This window comes from Myodes glareolus, chromosome X (genome assembly GCF_982192425.1).
Source record: "Myodes glareolus chromosome X, mMyoGla1.1, whole genome shotgun sequence".
NCBI classification, from domain to species: Eukaryota; Metazoa; Chordata; class Mammalia; order Rodentia; family Cricetidae; genus Myodes; species Myodes glareolus.
Window position 1 is genome coordinate 42635166 of NC_142053.1, and position 20531 is coordinate 42655696.

The following is a 20531-nucleotide window of genomic DNA, read 5'->3' on the forward strand; positions in this document are numbered from 1 at the left end:
TAATGAAGCAATCATATGGTTTTTTTTTCTTTCACTTTATTTATATGATGAATTACATTGATAGATTTTCGTATGGTGAACCAGCCCTGAATCTCTGGGATGAAGCCTACTTGATGGTAATGGATTATTGCTGATGGGAATGCAAACTTGAGCAACCACTTTGGAAATTAGTGTGGCAGTTTCTCAGGAAATTGGGAACCAATCTACCTCAGGATCCAGCAATACCACTCTTGGGAATATACTCGAGAGATGCCCAATCATACTACAAAAGCATTTGTTCAACTATGTTCATAGCAGAACTATTTGTAATTGCCAGAACCTGGAAACAACCTAGGTGCCCCTCAATGGAAGAATAGATAAAGAAAGTGTGTAACGCTACTACCCAAAAAAATGACCGGAGTCATCGATCACTGGTCATTAATATCACTTAATATCAATGGTCTCAACTCACCTATAAAGAGGCACAGACTTAGAGATTGGATACGAAAACAGGATCCAACATTCTGCTGTCTACAAGAAACACACCTCAACCACAAAGACAAACACCTACTCAGAGTAAAGGGTTGGGAAAAGGTTTTCCAAGCAAATGGACCTAAGAAACAAGCGGGTGTGGCCATTCTAATATCTAACAAAATCGACTTCAAACTAAAATCAATCAGAAGAGATGGAGATGGACATTTCATACTCATAACAGGAACAATTCATCAGGAAGAAGTCTCAATCTTGAATATCTATGCCCCTAATATGAAGGCACCCACATATGTAAAAGAAACTCTTCTAGAACTCAAGGCAGTCATCAAACCACACACACTAATAGTAGGAGACTTCAACACTCCTCTCTCACCAATGGACAGGTCAATCAGACAGAAACCTAACAGAGAAATAAGAGATTTACTGGAGGTACTGAATCAAAGGGACTTAACAGACATCTATAGAACACTCCACCCAAATAGGAAAGAGTATACCTTCTTCTCTGCAGCTCATGGAACCTTCTCGAAAATTGACCACATACTTGGTAACAAAGCAAACTTCCACAGATACAAAAAAATATTAGTGACCACCTGTGTCTTGTCAGATCACCATGGATTAAAATTAGAATTCAACAACAATGGTACCCCCAGGAAGCCAACAAACTCATGGAAGTTGAACAGTCAACTACTAAATCACCCCTGGGTCAAGGAAGAAATAAAGAAAGAAATTAAAGTCTTCCTTGAATATAATGAAAACAAAGACACAACGTATTCAAACCTATGGGACACAATGAAAGCAGTGCTAAGAGGAAAGTTCATAGCACTAAGTGCCTACCTAAAGAAAACAGAGAAAGCACACATTGGAGACTTAACAACACACTTGAAAGCTCTAGAAAAAAAGAAGCTGATTTACCCAGGAGGAGTAGAAGACTGGAAATAATCAAACTGAGGGCTGAAATCAACAAAATAGAAACACAGAAAACAATTCAAAGAATCAATGAATCAAAAAGCTGGTTCTTGGAGAAAATTAACAAGATTGACAAACCCCTATCCAAACTAATCAAACGGCAGAGAGAGAACTTGCAAATTAATAGGATCAGAAATGAAAAGGGGGACATAACCACAGACACAGAGGAAATTCAGAGAATCATTAGATCTTACTACGAAAGTTTATATGCCACAAAGTTGGAAAATGTAAAAGAAATGGACATTTTTTTAGATAAGTAACATATACCAAAGTTGAACCAAGACCAGGTGAACAATCTAAATAGACCTGTTAGTCGTGAAGAACTAGAAGCTGTTATCAAAAATCTCCCTACCAAAAAAAGCCCAGGACCAGATGGTTTCAATGCAGAATTCTACCAGAACTTCCAGGAAGAGCTAATACCTATACTCCTTAATGTATTCCACAATATAGAAAAAGAAAAGTCACTGCCAAACTCCTTTTATGAAGCTACAGTCACCCTAATACCAAAACCACACAAAGACACAACCAAGAAAGAGAATTACAGGCCAATCTCACTCATGAACATCGATGCGAAAATTCTCAATAAAATACTGGCAAACCGAATCCAAGAACACATTAGAAAAATCATCCATTATGATCAAGTAGGCTTCATCCCAGAGATGCAGGGATGGTTCAACATACGCAAATCTATCAATGTAATCCATCATATAAATAAACTGAAAGAAAAAAATCATATGATCATTTCATTGGATGCTGAAAAAGCGTTTGACAAAATTCAACACCCTTTTATGATAAAGGTGTTGGAGAGACTGGGGATACAAGGATCATACCTAAATATAATAAAAGCAATATACAGCAAGCCGACAGCTAACATCAAATTGAATGGAGAGAAACTCAAAGCCTTTCCACTAAAATCAGGAACACGACAAGGCTGTCCACTCTCTCCATACCTCTTCAATATAGTGCTTGAAGTTCTAGCAATAGCAATAAGACAACATAAGGGGATCAAGGGGATTCGAATTGGAAAGGATGAAGTGAAACTTTCGTAATTTGCAGACGATATGATAGTGTACATAAGCGACCCCAAAAACTCTACCAAAGAACTCCTACAGCTGATAAACACCTTTAGTAACGTGGCAGGATACAAGATCAACTCCAAAAAATCAGTGGCACTCCTATACACAAAGGATAAAGAAACGGAGAGGGAAATCAGAGAAACATCACCTTTCACGATAGCCACAAACACCATAAAATATCTTGGGGTTACTCTAACCAAGGATGTGAAAGACCTATTTGACAAGAACTTTAAGCCTTTGAAAAGAGAAATTGAGGAGGATACCAGAAAATGGAAAGATCTCCCCTGCTCTTGGATTGGGAGAATCAACATAGTAAAAATGGCAATTCTACCAAAAGCAATCTACAGATTCAATGCAATCCCCATCAAAATCCCATCAAACTTCTTCACAGACCTTGAGAGAACAATAATCAAGTTTATATGGAAAAACAAAAAACCCAGGATAGCCAAAACAATCTTATACAATAAAGGAACTACTGGAGGCATTACTATCCCTGACTTCAAACTCTATTACAGAGCTACAGTATTGAAAACAGCTTGGTATTGGCATAAGAACAGAGAAGTCGACCTATGGAATCGAATAGAAGACCCAGATACTAACCCTCAAACCTATGAACACCTAATTTTTGACAAGGGAGCTAAAGGTATACAATGGAAGAAGGAAAGCATCTTTAACAAATGGTGCTGGCATAACTGGATGTCAACCTGTAGAAGAATGAAAATAGATCCGTATCTATCACCATGCACAAAACTCAAGTCCAAATGGATTAAAGACATCAACATCAATCTGTCCACTTTGAACCTGATAGAAGAGAAAGTGGGAAGTAGTCTACAAGATATAGGCACAGGAGGCCACTTCCTAAGTAGGACCCCAGTAGCACAGACAATAAGAGAAACAATGAATAAATGGGACCTGCTGAAACTGAGAAGCTTCTGTAAAGCAAAGGACACTGTCAGTAAGACAAAAAGGCTGCCTTCTGACTGGGAGAAGATCTTCACCAACCCCTCATCAGACAAAGGTCTGATCTCCAGAATATACAAAGAACTCAAGAAACTAGACACTAAAACTCTAATTAACCCAATTAAAAAATGGGGTACTGATCTGAACAGAGAATTCACAACAGATGAACTTCGAATGGCCAGAAGACACTTAAGGTCATGCTCAACCTCCTTAGCGATCAGGGAAATGCAGATCAAAACCACTTTGAGATACCATCTTACACCTGTCAGAATAGCTAAAGTTAAAAACACCAATGATAGCCTATGCTGGAGAGGATGTGGAATGATGGGAGCACTCATCCATTGTTGGTGGGAATGCAAACTTGTGCAGCCACTTTGGAAATCAGTGTGGCGGTTTCTCAGGAAACTGGGAGTCAACCTCCCTCAGGACCCAGCAATTCCACTCTTGGGAATATACCCTAGAGATGCCCAAACATACTACAAAAGCGTTTGTTCAACTATGTTCATAGCAGCACTATTTGTAATAGCCAGAACCTGGAAACAGCCTAGGTGCCCCTCAATAGAAGAATGGTTAAAAAAGGTGTGGAACATATACACATTAGAGTTTTACTCAGCGGTAAAAAATAATGACATCTTGAATTTTGCATGCAAATGGATGGACATAGAAAACGCTTTACTGAGTGAGGTAAGCCAGACACAAAAAGAGGAACACGGTATGTATTCACTCATAAGTGGATTCTAACCATAATTAAAGGTCTTTGAGCCTATTATTCGTGATCCTAGAGAAGCTAAATAAGAAGACGAACCTGATGAAGATTATTTAGCTATCCGCCAGGAGGTAGGAAATTGTCAAGAGTCCCAGGTAACCTTGGGTGCATGGGGGTGGGGTGGGAGGGTTGTTGGAAGGGGAGAGGGTTAGAGAGAAGGGAGTAGGGGAGGAATGGAGAAAGCTCGGTTGACCGGGATGGGGGGAAGGGAGGAAGGATGAATGTGGGATCAGGGAAGAATATATTTCAACTAAGGGAGTCATATTAGAGTTTACAGGAAACTTGATTATATATGGGATCCTAGGTCCAAGGAGAGATCCCCAGATTGTTCTCTGGACAGAGGAGGGGGTGCCTGAACCGGCCTTGGCCCGTGACCATACTGATGAATATTTTGCTTATCACCATAGATCCCTCATCTGGCGTTGGATGACGATACAGATGGAGGCCCGCGTTGGAGCACCGAACTGAGCCCCCCAAGATCCAAATGAGGAGCAGAAGGAGGAAGAAAATGACGAAGGACTGCGAGGGATACTATCACCCACTGATACAAGGGGTCGGATCTAATGAGAGTTTACCAAGGCCAGATGGACCGTGACTGAACGAGCATGTGATCCAACCAGATTCTCTGAATGTGGCCGGATTTTCTGAATGTGGCTGGCCTGCATTCTTTCCGAGAAGCCATTGACAATGACACTGGGACTGGTTTCCTCTGCATATACTGGATTTTTGGGATCCAGTCTGTTTGGATGCTCACCTTCCTGGACCTGGAGTGAGGGGGGAGGAACTTGGACTTCCCACAGGGCAGGAGACCCTGACTTCCCTGGGGGACAAAGAGGGAGGAGGAGAGGGAGGGGGGGAGTGGGAGGGCATTGGGAGGAGGGGCGTAAATGGAAACTTTTTATAATTTAATAAAATTACAAAAAAAAGTGTGTAATATATACATATTAGAGTACTACTCAGTGGTAAAAAAATAATGACATTTTGAAATTTGTATGAAAATGGATGAAAATAGAAAACACTATTCTGAGTGAGATAACCCAGACCCAAAAAGATGAATATGGTATGTACTCACTCATTAGTGAACTCTAGCCATAAACAAAGGGCATTAAGCCTGTAGTTCGCAAGCCTAGAGAAGCCAAATAACAGGGTGAACCCAAAGAAAAACATATATTGATCTTCCTGGTACTTGGAAGCAAACAAGACTGCCGGGCAAAAGTTGGGAGCATGGGAGTGGGGGGTAAGGGTGGGGTTGGGAGAAGGGGAGGGGGGAGAGAGAAGGGAGAAAGGAAAGACTAGAGAGAGCTTGGGGGAGTGGTAGGGTGGAGATGGAGGAAGGGCAGATATAGGAACAGGGAAGAAGGTATCTACATTGAGGGAGCCATTTTAGGGTTGGCAAGAGACTTCGCTCTAGAGGGGATCCCAGGTGTCCACAGGGATGCTTCCAGCTAGGTCATTGGGCAGCAGAGCAGAGGGTGCCTGAACTGGTCTTGCCCCACTATCACACTGACGATTATCTCAAATATTACCATAGAATCTTTGTCTGGCGATGAATGGAGATAGAGACAGAGACCCTCATCAGAGCTCCCAAGGTCCTGTTGAAGAGCAGAAGGAGGAAGAGGATGAGTAGAGAGGTCTGGACAGCCAGAGGTTGGTCCACCCACTGAGACAGTGTGCCTGTTCTAATGAGAGCTCACCAAATCCAGCTGGACAGGGACTGAATGAGCATGTGATCAAACCAGACTCTTTGAATGTGGCTGACAATGGGGGCTGACTGAGAACCCATTGATAAAGGCACTGGAACTTGTTTCTACTGCATGTACTGCCTTTTGGGGACCCTAGTCTATTTGGATGCAAAGCTTCCTAGTCCTGGATGTAGTGGTGAGGGCCTTAAACTTTCCCACTCCCTTCACTCTCTTAAGGAGGGGGGCAGGGAGGAGGGTGAATGGGGGAACCTGAGGGGAATGGGAGGAGGGGAGGAAGTGTAAATTTTTGAATGAAAAAAAAATAAATTAAAAAAACCAAAATATCAATGATTGGTCATGTTTAACGCATTAGGCCTACCAGATTACACAATTAAATGTCCTGAATTATTTCATTCCTTTCCTCAGTTTGTGAACAACAACAGCTATAAGATATTACCTTATCTGTAAAATGCCCCATTTAGAAAACACATAGCTAACACATACAAAAAAACAAACTAAAGAACCAAAGTTTAGTGTTGCCTTTCTGGGCTAATTATGCAGAATTCTAACCAGTGATGTGACACTGTTTACCAGAGAAACTTGAAACTAAGGAAAAGACAGAAAGTCTTATCTTTGCTGTAGGTGTCAGCAGAAGTGGTTCCACAACGCTAAAAAGGTGAATGAGGCAGTGTCTTTGATGAACTGTCACAGCAAAGCCATAGCCATGGTCCATACACTCCTAAATCTCCATGAGAAGTCTACTGTCCTAGGGTTGAGGACACAATCCAGATAGACCAGTATAAAGACCAGTTCTGCCAATGCTTCTTCACAACAGACCTCCCTCATTTTCCTGTAAATACATTAGATTGATTTTTTCAAAAAATTGATAGTTTATTCGTTAATTCTACATCTAATATTCATGTGGCAAGTTCAACAATAACTTTGATAAGGAATTCAATTCCTTATTAATTTTAATAAGGAATTCAAAAATGATTTCCTTAGGTTGCAGCTATGAAGTCATGATTTGGTAAGAGAATGTTTCAAAAGATACTCTGAAGTACTCAATTAGGATCAAAACAGGGTAGGTTTTTTTAAAGGCACACACACACAAAAAAAAATGTTAAACTTTTCTTTGTCGTTCTGAATTAAAAATGCATAAAAGGAAAAGCTGCATGCATCCCTCAATACATGGAAGCCTGAAATCATTCTAATTTTCTCTTTTTAATAGCTTCAATTCCTATCCAACCTAAGTTAAATATATTGTCTATGCTACTTTTATATTTCCTACAATGACACTGAATATGGTGTCTTTCATTAGAAGATGAAGTTTGGCATATACTTTTCTATCTATTCATTTGTTCTGGAAGAGATCCCAGTACTTCAAAGAAATTTCTGGTATGAAATAAAACTTTCCTAACCTTCAACTCTTTCAAAAAGTTTATAATCGTATATTTGAACCCAGCAGAGCTAGAAGACTTTTTTTTTTCACTACAAGATTGGTTGAAAGCAAACCACCAGTTTGTATTAGATGAAGATAAGATACTGTCCATAAAGTAGGGAATACTTTTGGGGTAGATTTTTCCATAAGAGCAATACAAAATGAGATAAAATAATCATCCTGCCCTTTACACTGATAAAAGTAGTCAAGTAATACATGATGTATTAAAGATTATTCACAAAATTGCTGTGGATCATCCTTTCAAAAACTTTGAGGGCATTTTTACTAACCAAAATAAGGATACATTCAATGATGTTAGTTGTAGCAAAGTTTTTCATCACAGGCTTCCTATGAAACCCTACATAAATATAATTCCACCTCATCCTACTCAACTTCATGTTCCATAATAATTCCTTGCATATTTTCTTCTATAGTACTTATCAATATAAACATTGCTGTGCATCTGTTTTATTGTTTCTTTTATTATCTGCTTGCTGCACTAGAATGTAAATTCCATGAAGATTATTAGGCATATCTCTTATGATTCATTTTCTTAACTATGAATTCAAGTTCAGTAATACAAACTAAGATAATGTTATATCAATGCAGCAAAAACATAGTTACTAGTATTTTCCTTTAAAAAGAGACTCTTTTCATGAATATGTGTCATTATAATTCTCATAGAAACATAAAAACAAGCACAATAAAGGTTTTATTTAAATGCTTCTCCATTCAGCAGCACACATATTAAATTTGGAACAACAAAGAAAAGATTAAATTATCAATGCCCACATGAAAATTCAATTTAAAAAATATTGTCATGTTTTATGTGTTTAAATTAGAGTACCCATAGAAGTCAGAAAAGCAGTAAGGGGCTGGGATTTCAAGTGAGGGGAGATAGGGGAAAGTTGTTAAGATATGAGAATAGGAAGTAATGGAGAAAGAAGAGGTGTGTGGGATAGGTGATCTATATCATAGAAGAGGGACTATGAGGAGGTATAACTAACACATAAATCTTTTGAAAATGACATGTGGAAACCTACTATTGTAGAAACATTCTGAAATATGTACACATACATATGAAAAGGGAGTTGAAACAATTTATTCCACAATAAGAAATAAATCTCTCCCAGACATCACAGACTACCCAATAAAAAAAACCCAGGGGTGGATATGGGTTACTTCTTTTCAAAGAACTGAACAATGGAGCTCCATAGACCTATAAATCAAGAACATTACTATCACTGTTATCACTGTTCTTGTTTACTGTCTATAGTTTTTTGGAAAGACTCCATTGCTAAAGATGTCACATACTTGAAATACAGGACATGAAGAAATCAAACTGGTACCAATCTAGTACCACAGTGCTGGAAGACTCTATGCATGTTATCAGGGTAATAAAGCAGCCAGCAATCTTACCCATCTGTAGATCCCGAGAACCACATCAACAAATGGCCTAGAACGGTAGGCACACTGGTAAAATTGTAGCCCAAGTGTTGTGGCAGTAACCAGTCACTTTCTGAGTGGATTTAAGACCCAATCTATAAGCCAGAGCTCATGACTGGTACCTCTAACTGTTGGTATGAATTATGTTGGGCTTTGTTTGAGGGTTTGGAATGTTTTTGTTTGGTTTTATTGCTTATTTTGAAATCAGGTTTCATATAATTTTGGCTAGCTTGAAGCTCAAATACAGATAAGGATGGCATTGAACCTCTCACAGTCTTCCTGCCTCTAAATTTGTTTCCATGTGTGTTGAGACATTGTCTTTTATGTAGCCTTAACTGGCCTAGAACTACCAATCCTCTCATCTTTACTTCTTGTGTACAGGAATTACAGATGTGTACTGCTGTGCATAACTCATTTTTTAAAATGCCTTCTAGCCTTCCAATCATTACCATATAATTTTTTTCTTTACCACATGATTAGAATCTGCTATATGGTAGTCTGCTTTGCCCATACCCTTTCTCTTGGTCTTCATCTTAGAGTTTACTATACTATGAAAAGGCACCATTACCATGGCACCTCTTAGAAGAAAAGCATGTAATTTAGGGGGCTCACTTATACTTTTAGAAGTTCAGTTCATTGTCAGCATATAGGGGAGCATGGATGCACATGGCACTGAAGCTGAGAGGCAGGCAACAGGAAGTCAACAGACTGTCACACTGAGGGAAGTTTGAGCAGAGAGACCTCAAAGCCCACCCCTACAGTGACACACTTCCTCCAACAAAACCACACCTACTCCAAGGCCACACCTTTTAATAGTGCAACTCCCTAATGGCAAGCACAATTTCAAATTTTTGTTTTAAAGAATACAAAAATACAACTGTATATGAAAGAGTAATTATACAACAATAAATAAGTTATACTTTACCAATAAAAAAATTACTAGATATTTCTCAAAATAGAAGTTTATGGAGAAACCATGAAAGGTCAATTTTGATGAGGCAATACTATATTGAACACTGTGCTGGTTTAAAAGAAAATGGTCCCAAAAGGGAGCTATAGACTTTTCCTCAAGAGTCAACAAATAAGCCTTATCATCGGGACAACCTAAGATTACTGTAAACTATGCTGTTATAAAATTGTTTTGTTATTTGCTTTGTACTTTTTAAAATTTGAAAACAAGAAGGAAAAAAATTCCTTTTAATTGAGAATTAAAGTTAGTTGGGTACAGGTCAATGGAGGTATTATTATATTACATTATACACAATATGCTAACTTTCAGCTGTCAAAAAGTTTTGGACTAATAAGTTGTTAAGCTACAATATTATCTTAACGATCTGTTTGAATGAGTCATACTAATGGAACTTAAAATGTGTTATTTACAGGAACAGCTGATAGTGAAAATAATGTGCCCTAGATCATTCAATCAAGATGAAATGCAGCTTTTTTTTTATTAAAATTGCAAAACTTGCCTTTGTTCTGATCGCCGGCCTGCAGCAAGCTAAGACTGCAGGCAGGGAGACTTCTGACCAGCGAGGGGCTCTGATCCTGTACCAGAAGATACAAAGGAGGGGTAAGTGTGTTGTTCCTGACCGCCATACAAGTCCGGTTAGGGAACACACAATATTCTCGCCATCCTTATCTTCCTGGCTACTCCAAAGGGGCAGCTTCCCCCAGCTAAACCTTCTCTCCTGCTACGCCATCCCAGCTTTCTGCCTGGAACCTCTACCCTTCCCCTCTCCCTTTTTCGGGGCTTAAATTCCTCCATCTCAGCCGGGGTGGCGCCGCGGGCCAGACAGGCGGTAAGTGCAAAGGGAAGGGAGTCCCTTTGTTCTGATAGCCGGCCTGCAGCAAGCTAAGGCTGCAGGCAAAATGATTCCTGGATAGCAAGGGGCACTAATCCAGTAGAAGAAGACCCAGGGGAGGGAAGAGCCATTGGAGAGCATCTGAAGGAAGAGATGGGCAGGCGCCAAGGCAAGAATTCCTCCAATAATCTGAAAAAGAACATGAAAACGCCACATCCCAGCGATCTTACGACAGCATAACCAATAGAATACAAGAGATAGAAGAAAGAATCTCAGAGTATGAAGACACCATAGAGAAAATAAACGCCCTGACCAAAGAAAACAGCAAATCCAACAAATTCTCATCACAAAACATTCAGGAAATATGGGGCATAATAAAAAAACCAAATCTAAGAATAATAGGAGTAGAAGAAGGAGAAGAATTGCAGATCAAAGGTCCAGAAAATATATTCAACAAAATTATAGAAGAAAACTTTCCCATCCTAAAGAGTGATATTCCTATGAAGGTGCAAGAAGCATACAAAACACCGAATAGACTGGATCAGAAAAAAACATCCCCTCGCCATATAATAATCAAAACACAAAGCATTCAGATTAAAGAAAGGATATTAAGAGCTGCAAAGGAAAAAGGTCAAGTAACCTATAAAGGTAAACCTATCAGACTTACACCAGACTTCTCTATGGAAACCATGAAAGCCAGAAGGTCCTGAATAGAGGTACTGCAGAAACTAAGGGACCATGGATGCAAGCCCAGACTACTATACCCAGCCAAGCTTTCATTCACTATCAACGGAGAAAACAAAATATTCCAGGATAAAAACAAATTTAAACAATACGTAACTACTAATCCAGCCTTACAGAGAATATTAGAAGGAAAATCACATCCCAAGCATTCCAGCATTGCCAACACTGCCTACAATAACTCAGACATCTAGCGACCCTTCACTAGCACAACCCAAAGAAGGAAAACACATACACTCTACTACCCCAAAAAAAATGACCGGAGTCAACAACCACTGGTCATTAATATCTCTTAATATCAATGGACTCAATTCACCTATAAAGAGGTACAGACTTAGAGATTGGATAAGAAAACAGGATCCAATATTCTGCTGTTTACAAGAAACACACCTCAACCACAAAGACAGTCACCTACTCAGAGTAAAGGGGTGGGAAAAGGTTTTCCAAGCAAATGGACCCAAGAAACAAGCGGGTGTGGCCATTCTAATATCTAACAAAATCGACTTCAAAATAAAATCAATCAGAAGAGATGGAGATGGACATTTCATACTCATAACAGGAACAACTCATCAGGAAGAAGTCTCAATCCTGAATATCTATGCCCCTAATATAAAGGCACCCACATATGTAAAAGAAACTCTTCTAGAACTCAAGGCAGTCATAAAACCACACACACTAATAGTAGGAGACTTCAACACTCCTCTCTCACCAATGGACAGGTCAATCAGACAGAAACCAAACAGAGAATTAAGAGATTTATTGGAGGTATTGAATCAAATGGACTTAACAGACATCTATAGAACATTCCACCCAAATAGGAAAGAATATACCTTCTTCTCTGCAGCTCATGGAACCTTCTCGAAGATTGACCACATACTCGGTAACAAAGCAAACTTCCACAGATACAAAAAAATATTAGTGACCACCTGTGTCTTGTCAGATCACCATGGATTAAAATTAGAATTCAACAACAATGGTACCCCCAGGAAGCCAACAAACTCATGGAAGTTGAACAGTCAACTACTAAATCACCCCTGGGTCAAGGAAGAAATTAAGAAAGAAATTAAAGTCTTCCTTGAATTTAATGAAAACAAAGACACAACATACTCAAACCTATGGGACGCTATGAAAGCAGTGCTAAGAGGAAAGTTCATAGCAATAGGTGCCCAAATAAAGAAAACAGAGAAAGCACACATGGGAGACTTAACAGCACACTTGAAAGCTCTAGAGAAAAAAAGAAGCTGATTCACCCAGGAGGAGTAGAAGACTGGAAATAATCAAACTGAGGGCTGAAATCAACAAAATAGAAACACAGAAAACAATCCAAAGAATCAATGAATCAAAAAGCTGGTTCTTGGAGAAAATCACCAAGATTGACAAACCCTTATCCAAACTAATCAAACGGCAGAGAGAGAACATGCAAATTAATAGGATCAGAAATGAAAAGGGGGACATATCCACAGACACAGAGGAAATTCAGAGAATCATTAGATCTTACTATGAAAGTTTATATGCCACAAAGTTAGAAAATGTAAAAGAAATGGACATTTTTTTAGATAAGTACCATATACCAAAGTTGAACCAAGAACGGGTGAACAATCTAAATAGACCTGTTAGTCGCGAAGAATTAAGAGCTGTTATCAGAAATCTCCCTACCAAAATAAGCCCAGGACCAGATGGTTTCAATGCAGAATTCTACCAGAACTTCCAGGAAGAGCTAATACCTATACTCCTTAATGTATTCCACAATATAGAAACAGAAGAGTCATTGCCAAACTCCTTTTATGAAGCTACAGTCACCCTAATACCAAAACCACACAAAGACACAACCAAGAAAGAGAATTACAGGCCAATCTCACTCATGAACATCGACGCGAAAATTCTCAATAAAATCCTGGCAAACCGAATCCAGGAACACATTAGAAAAATTATCCATTATGGTCAAGTAGGCTTCATCCCAGAGATGCAGGGATGGTTCAACATACGCAAATCTATCAATGTAATCCATCATATAAATAAACTGAAAGAAAAAAATCATATGATCATTTCATTGGATGCTGAAAAAGCATTTGACAAAATTCAACACCCATATATAATAAAGGTGTTGGAGAGACTGGGGATACAAGGATCATACCTAAATATAATAAAAGCAATATACAGCAAGCCGACAGCTAACATCAAATTGAATGGAGAGAAACTCAAAGCCTTTCCACTAAAATCAGGAACATGACAAGGCTGTCCACTCTCTCCATACCTCTTCAATATAGTGCTTGAAGTTCTAGCAATAGCAATAAGACAACATAAGGAGATCAAGGGGATTCGAATTGGAAAGGATGAAGTTAAACTTTCGTTATTTGCTGACGATATGATAGTGTACATAAGCGACCCCAAAAACTCTACCAAAGAACTCCTACAGCTGATAAACACCTTTAGTAATGTGGCAGGATACAAGATCAACTCCAAAAAATCAGTGGCCCTCCTATACACAAAGGATAAAGAAGCAGAGAGGGAAATCAGAGAAACATCACCTTTCCCGATAGCCACAAATAGCATAAAATATCTTGGGGTTACTCTAACCAAGGATGTGAAAGACCTATTTGACAAGAACTTTAAGTCTTTGAAGAAAGAAACTGAGGAGGATACCAGAAAATGGAAAGACCTCCCCTGCTCTTGGATTGGGAGAATCAACATAGTAAAAATGGCAATTCTACAAAAAGCAATCTATAGATTCAATGCAATCCCCATCAAAATCCCATCAAACTTCTTCACAGACCTTGAGAGAACAATAATCAAGTTTATATGGCAAAACAAAAAACCCAGGATAGCCAAAACAATCTTATACAATAAAGGAACTTCAGGAGGCATTAAAATCCCTGACTTCAAACTCTATTACAGAGCAACAGTATTGAAAACAGCTTGGTATTGGCATAAGAACAGAGAAATCGACCTTTGGAATCGAACAGAAGACCCGGATATTAACCCACAAACCTATGAGCACCTAATTTTTGACAAGGGAGCTAAAGGTATACAATGGAAGAAGGAAAGCATCTTTAACAAATGGTGCTGGCATAACTGGATGTCAACCTGTAGAAGGATGAAAGTAGATCCATATCTATCACCATGCACAAAACTCAGGTCCAAATGGATTAAAGACATTAACATTAATCCATCCACTTTGAACCTGATAGAAGAGAAAGTGGGAAGTAATCTACAAGGTATAGGCACAGGAGGCCTCTTCCTAAGTAGGACCCCAGCAGCACAGACAATAAGAGAAACAATGAATAAATGGGATCTACTGAAACTGAGAAGCTTCTGTAAAGCAAAGGACACTGTCAGTAAGACAAAAAGGCTGCCTTCTGACTGGGAGAAGATCTTCACCAACCCCTCATCAGACAAAGGTCTGATCTCCAAAATATACAAAGAACTCAAGAAACTAGACACTAAAACTCTAATTAACCCAATTAAAAAATGGGGTACTGATCTGAACAGAGAATTCACAACAGATGAACTTCGAATGGCCAGAAGACACTTAAGGTCGTGCTCAACCTCCTTAGCGATCAGGGAAATGCAGATCAAAACCACTTTGAGATACCATCTTTCACCTGTCAGAATAGCTAAAGTCAAAAACACCAACGATAGCCTATGCTGGAGAGGATGTGGAGAGAGGGGAACTCTCATCCATTGTTGGTGGGAATGCAAACTTGTGCAGCCACTGTGGAAATCAGTGTGGCGGTTTCTCAGGAAACTGGGAGTCAACCTCCCTCAGGACCCAGCAATTCCACTCTTGGGAATATACCCTAGAGATTCCCTAACATACTACAAAAGCATTTGTTCAACTATGTTCATAGCAGCACTATTTGTAATAGCCAGAACCTGGAAACAGCCTAGGTGCCCCTCAATAGAAGAATGGTTAAAAAAGGTGTGGAACATATACACATTAGAGTTTTACTCAGCGGTAAAAAAACAATGACATCTTGAATTTTGCATGCAAATGGATGGAAATAGAAAACGCTTTACTGAGTGAGGTAAGCCAGACCCAAAAAGAGGAACACTGTATGTATTCACTCATAAGTGGATTCTAACCATAATTAAAGGTCTTTGAGCCTATTATTCGTGATCCTAGAGAAGCTAAATAAGAAGATGTTTCTGATGAAGTTTATTTAGCTATCCGCCAGGAGGTAGGAAATAGTCAAGAGTCCCAGGTAACCTCGGGTGCATGGTGAGGGGGTGGGAGGGTTGTTGGAAGGGGAGAGGGTTAGAGAGAAGGGAGTAGGGGAGGAATGGGGAAAGCTCGGTTGACCGGGACGGGGGAGATGGAGGAATGTTGAATATGGGATCAGGGAAGAATATATTTCAACTAAGGGAGTCATTTTAGGGTTTACAGGAGACTTGATTATATATGGGATCCCAGGTCCAAGGTGAGATCCCCAGATTGTTCTCTGGACAGAGGAGAGGGTGCCTGAACCGGCCTTGGCCCATAACCATACTGATGAATGTTTTGCTTATCACCATAGATCCTTCAGCTGGCGATGGATGGCGATACAGACGGAGACCCACAGTGGAGCACCGGACTGAGCACCCCAAGGTCCAAATGAGGAGCAGAAGGACGAAGAAAATGAAAAAGCAAATAAAGACTGCGAGTGATGCTATCACTCACTGATACAAGGGGACGGATCTAATGAGAGTTTACCAAGGCCAGTTGGACTGCGACTGAATGAGGAAGTGATCTAACCAGATTCTCTGAATGTGGCCGGATTCTCTGAATGTGACTGGCCCGGAGTCTTTCTGAAAAGCCATTGACAACTGTGACTTGTTTCCTCTGCATATACTGGATTTTGGGGATCCAGTCTGTTTGGATACTCACCTTCCTGGACCTGGAGGGAGGGGGGAGGAACTTGAACTTCCCACAGGGCAGGAAACCCTGACTGCCCTTAGGGACGAAGAGGGAGGAGGAGAGGGAGTGGGGAGAGTGGTTGGGTGTTGGGAAGAGGGGCGTAAATGGAAACTTTTATAATTTAATAAAATTACTTTAAAAAAACAAAAATAAAATAAAATAAAATTGCAAAACTTTAGGACTTGGAGACAGGCTACTGAGCACAGAGGCTTCCTGAATTGCACAGCATGTTACAAGCTTACTCTGAACAACAGAGAAAGACTCTAGTTCAGAGAAAATATTACAAGTATTATGTTACTTAATTTTTAAAAACTGAGTTGAACATGGTGATATATGAAATCTCAAAGCTCTCAAGATGATGAGGCAGGATGATCATGAACAATATGGACGATATAGGGAAATTTTGCCTAAAATAAAACAAAACAAACAAATAGATTTTAAAATTTATATGAATGCATTTTGAACATACAATAATTTTTAAATTTTTACCTCAATTACTCTATTTATGTCTTATATACATCAAAAGATGAGATTGGTCAGACGGCGGTGGCACACACCTTTAATTCCAGCACTCAGGAGGCAGAGGCAGTCAGATCTCTGTGAGTTTAAGGCCAACCTGGTCTTTAAGAGCTAGTTCTAGGACAGGCTCCAAAGCTACAGGGAAACCATGTCTCAAAAACAAACAAACAAACAAATAAAAAAGATGAACTGGTTAAAAGCATAAAAATAAGCCAGGCATAATGGCATGAGTACTGGAAGGAAGACACAGGTAGATCTCTGAGAGTTGAAGTCCTCCAGGCTGGTCTACATAGCGAGATTCTGTCTCAAAAGAATAAAAACAAAGCAAAATGACTAACAAACAAATGAACAAAAAACCCATCACTAACAACCAAAAAATTAATAAGACAATTAAAAACCTAATCCTTTTAATTTATTTATTATTTTAAGACAGGGACTCATTATGTTGTCCAGATGTCGTGGAACTCGTTCTATTGATTAAAAAGATCTCCCTGCTTCTTCTCCCTGAGAGTTGGGACTAAAAGCATGAACCACCACAACTAGCTTAATGTCATTCTTTTACATCTTGAACAATCCAAAATTAGATTTTAGTTAATAGGATATTCACCTTTTTTAAATGACAAAACTCTGGGCTGGCTCAGTGGAGTAGAGCACTTGTTGCCCAGCTTCTACTCCCAAAATTCACATCTTCCAACCATTCCTAAATGCAGTTCCAGAGAATCCAACACCTTCCTCTGACCTCCACATGTACCAGGAACACACATAGTACATATACATACATGCAGGGAAAACACTCTAACACATAAAATAATAAAATAACTATAATCTAAAAATAATATTTTATAAGACAAAAATTGTGATACTCATGGTGGCTCATGTCTTTAATCTCTGCGCTAAGGTGGCAGAACCAAACAGAGTTGTGTGTAAGGGTAGCCTGATCTATAAGACAAGCTCCAGGCCAGCTGAATCTTCAGAGTCACACACTGTCTCAAAAATAAACAAATAAATAAAATAAAAGCAAAAACAAAAATCTAACTTGTAACTGCATGCCCCACATTGGCCTTAGCTTTCTATGTAGTCCTAGCTGGCATGGGACTTAAAATGTTCCTCCTACCTTAGTTTCACATGAGCTAGAATAATAAGCACACACTACTATATCAGACATAATTAATAGTGTTTTGATGTGGGCTTGTCATGTTTCACAGGCTAGCCTCAAACACACAGTCCTCCTGTTTCAATCATCCAATTATCTGGAATTACAGATGTGCACCAATTCTGTGGTCAGGATTATGCTCATTATAAATCACTCTCTGCTTTAGGACTTAAGATAAATACACATAAAATAAACCTCAATATGAAACAAGACGATGCTTTAAGTAGTAGTTCTCAACCTTCCTAATGCTGAGACCCTTTAATACAGTTCCTCATATTGTGGTGACCGCCAACCATAAAATTATTTCATTGCTACTTCATGACTGCAAAGTTGCTACTGTTATGAATCATAATATAAATATATGGTATGCAAGGTATATGTTATACAACCCTTGTAAAAGGGTCATTCTCCTACCAAAGGAGTCATGACCCATAGGTTAAGAACCACTGTTTTAAAGTAAGGTTAGACCCCCCCACCTCAAGTACATCTTGGAAAATAATTGAGACATTTATGATTAGAAAGAAATAGAAATAATTTCAGAGAAAGATCTAGGGAAGCAAGATGATTTATTTTCATAATATATATTTAAGTGGGAAAATGAACAAACCTCTAATGACTATATTTATTGTACAGCAGTAAAAAAGACTTCATAAACAGTAATTTATCTCTCACAAGATTATTTGTTCCATATTCATCAAAGGACATTTGGCTTATATATTATTTTATTTATTTTTATTTATTTATTTTATATTTCATCCATCCACTTCAATGTAATAGATATCTGATGAAAATTCTGCCTATACATTAATCTGAAAAGATGAAGGAGGTGAGAGCCAGAGGCATTAACTTAAGAAGAAAACACTCTTTATAATATAAAGAAAAAACAAATAATGTGGATTTCTGAATTTCCTAATAACTCTCCTGAAGAGAGGACTTATAAGTGTTAAGTTCATAAGAAGGTACCCGAAGATGATTTTTAACTCATCATCTTCTTGTCTCAGCCTCCTAAGTGCTAGGATTCAAGGTGTGTACCACCACACTGAGCTCTAAGACAACATTTCTCAAGGTTTCTCAAAAATTATTAATTCTAGGAAATGTCAGTAGATATGAAATATCATGGAATAAAATAAGCTTGGGAATCTTTGCCTAATTTATTACTCATGTTGGGACACTAAAAGTGTATTTATAAATTAAAATGCTCCAAAATGTCTCATGGGTTAAAATATTTATATTATTTAGACATCATTCTGTGGAAGACTTAGTGTTCCACTTTGTGAAAATTTCCAAGCCTGGTGTCTGCAAAGGTCAGAGGGCATTGGATCCCCTGGCATTGGTGTTAGAGACAGTTGTGAGCTGCCTTGTGGATATTTGGACTTGAACCCAGTCTTCTAGCAGAACAATTAGGGCTCTTAACTGCTGAGTCAACTTGTCAGCACCTTATGCTCAGGTTAAATCAAAAGTTTCCTGGAACTTGGGTCTAGCAGGTGACTCAACAGGGGAAGTCTCTCATTAAACCTGTGGATCTGAGTTCCAGCTCCAAGCTTCACAAGGTAGGAATAGAGAAAACACTCCTGGTTGTTGTTCTCTGACCTCTACCACACTAAATAAATAAATACATAAGTAAAATAAGTAAATAAACAAATAATTGCCATATAAATAAATAATCAATTAAAATTGTAAGAAAAAACTGTATCTTGTTATCATCTCAAAGAGTACGCTCCCCAGGTAAGGATTATCACTATTTGTCTCTAAATACTGTATTTTCTCAGACAGACAGCCTGAATTTTCTGACTACTTGTGAGATTATAGTACAGTAGTCACAATTTTATATATATATATATATATATATATATATATATATATATATATATATATATACAGAGAGAAAGAAAATACATAAAAGTATACATATATACACATTTTAGATCTATGCTGTTCATTTTCTGTTATTCTTTTCTTCTTATTTTTTTGTGTGAAAACTACACTCACAGTATGTGGGAGTCAGAGAACAACTTGCAGGAATCAATTCACCCCTTTCACCATGTAGGTTCCAGAATTTTGTAAATTTGATCTATTAGTATATATCTAATAATATACCCTAAAAGATAATATACACTTTTCTTTCTCAATGTTCAGAAACATCTCCAGAAATTGGTTATAACATAGAATAGAGAATCAAGAATTTTTCTCTGAAGAAAAAGTGTTTTAGACCTTGGTGTTCTTATCGCAAGAATACAATCCGTCTGCTGCAATGTGAAAGAAATAACTAATAATAAATCAACTTATAACCATGGCTTCATTCCAATACCACTTTATTTATATATACTAGTGTGTGAGCCATTCTGGATCACATGCTATCATCAAAGGTTATCTCAAAATGTTGTACAGATATTTTGATTATAAATAGTGGTTATTTTTTATTAAGAAGTAATCCTGCCGTTCATGAAGAAAAAGAACACTGAATAACTTTTTTCTTGTATTGAAAATAATTTGTATGCACTATATCCTGATTACAGTTTCCCCTCTCCTCCTCCCAGTTCTCCCCCACCTCCCTCCCATTGAATGTATCCCCTTTTTGTCTCTCATTAGAAATCAAACAGACATCTAATGAATAATA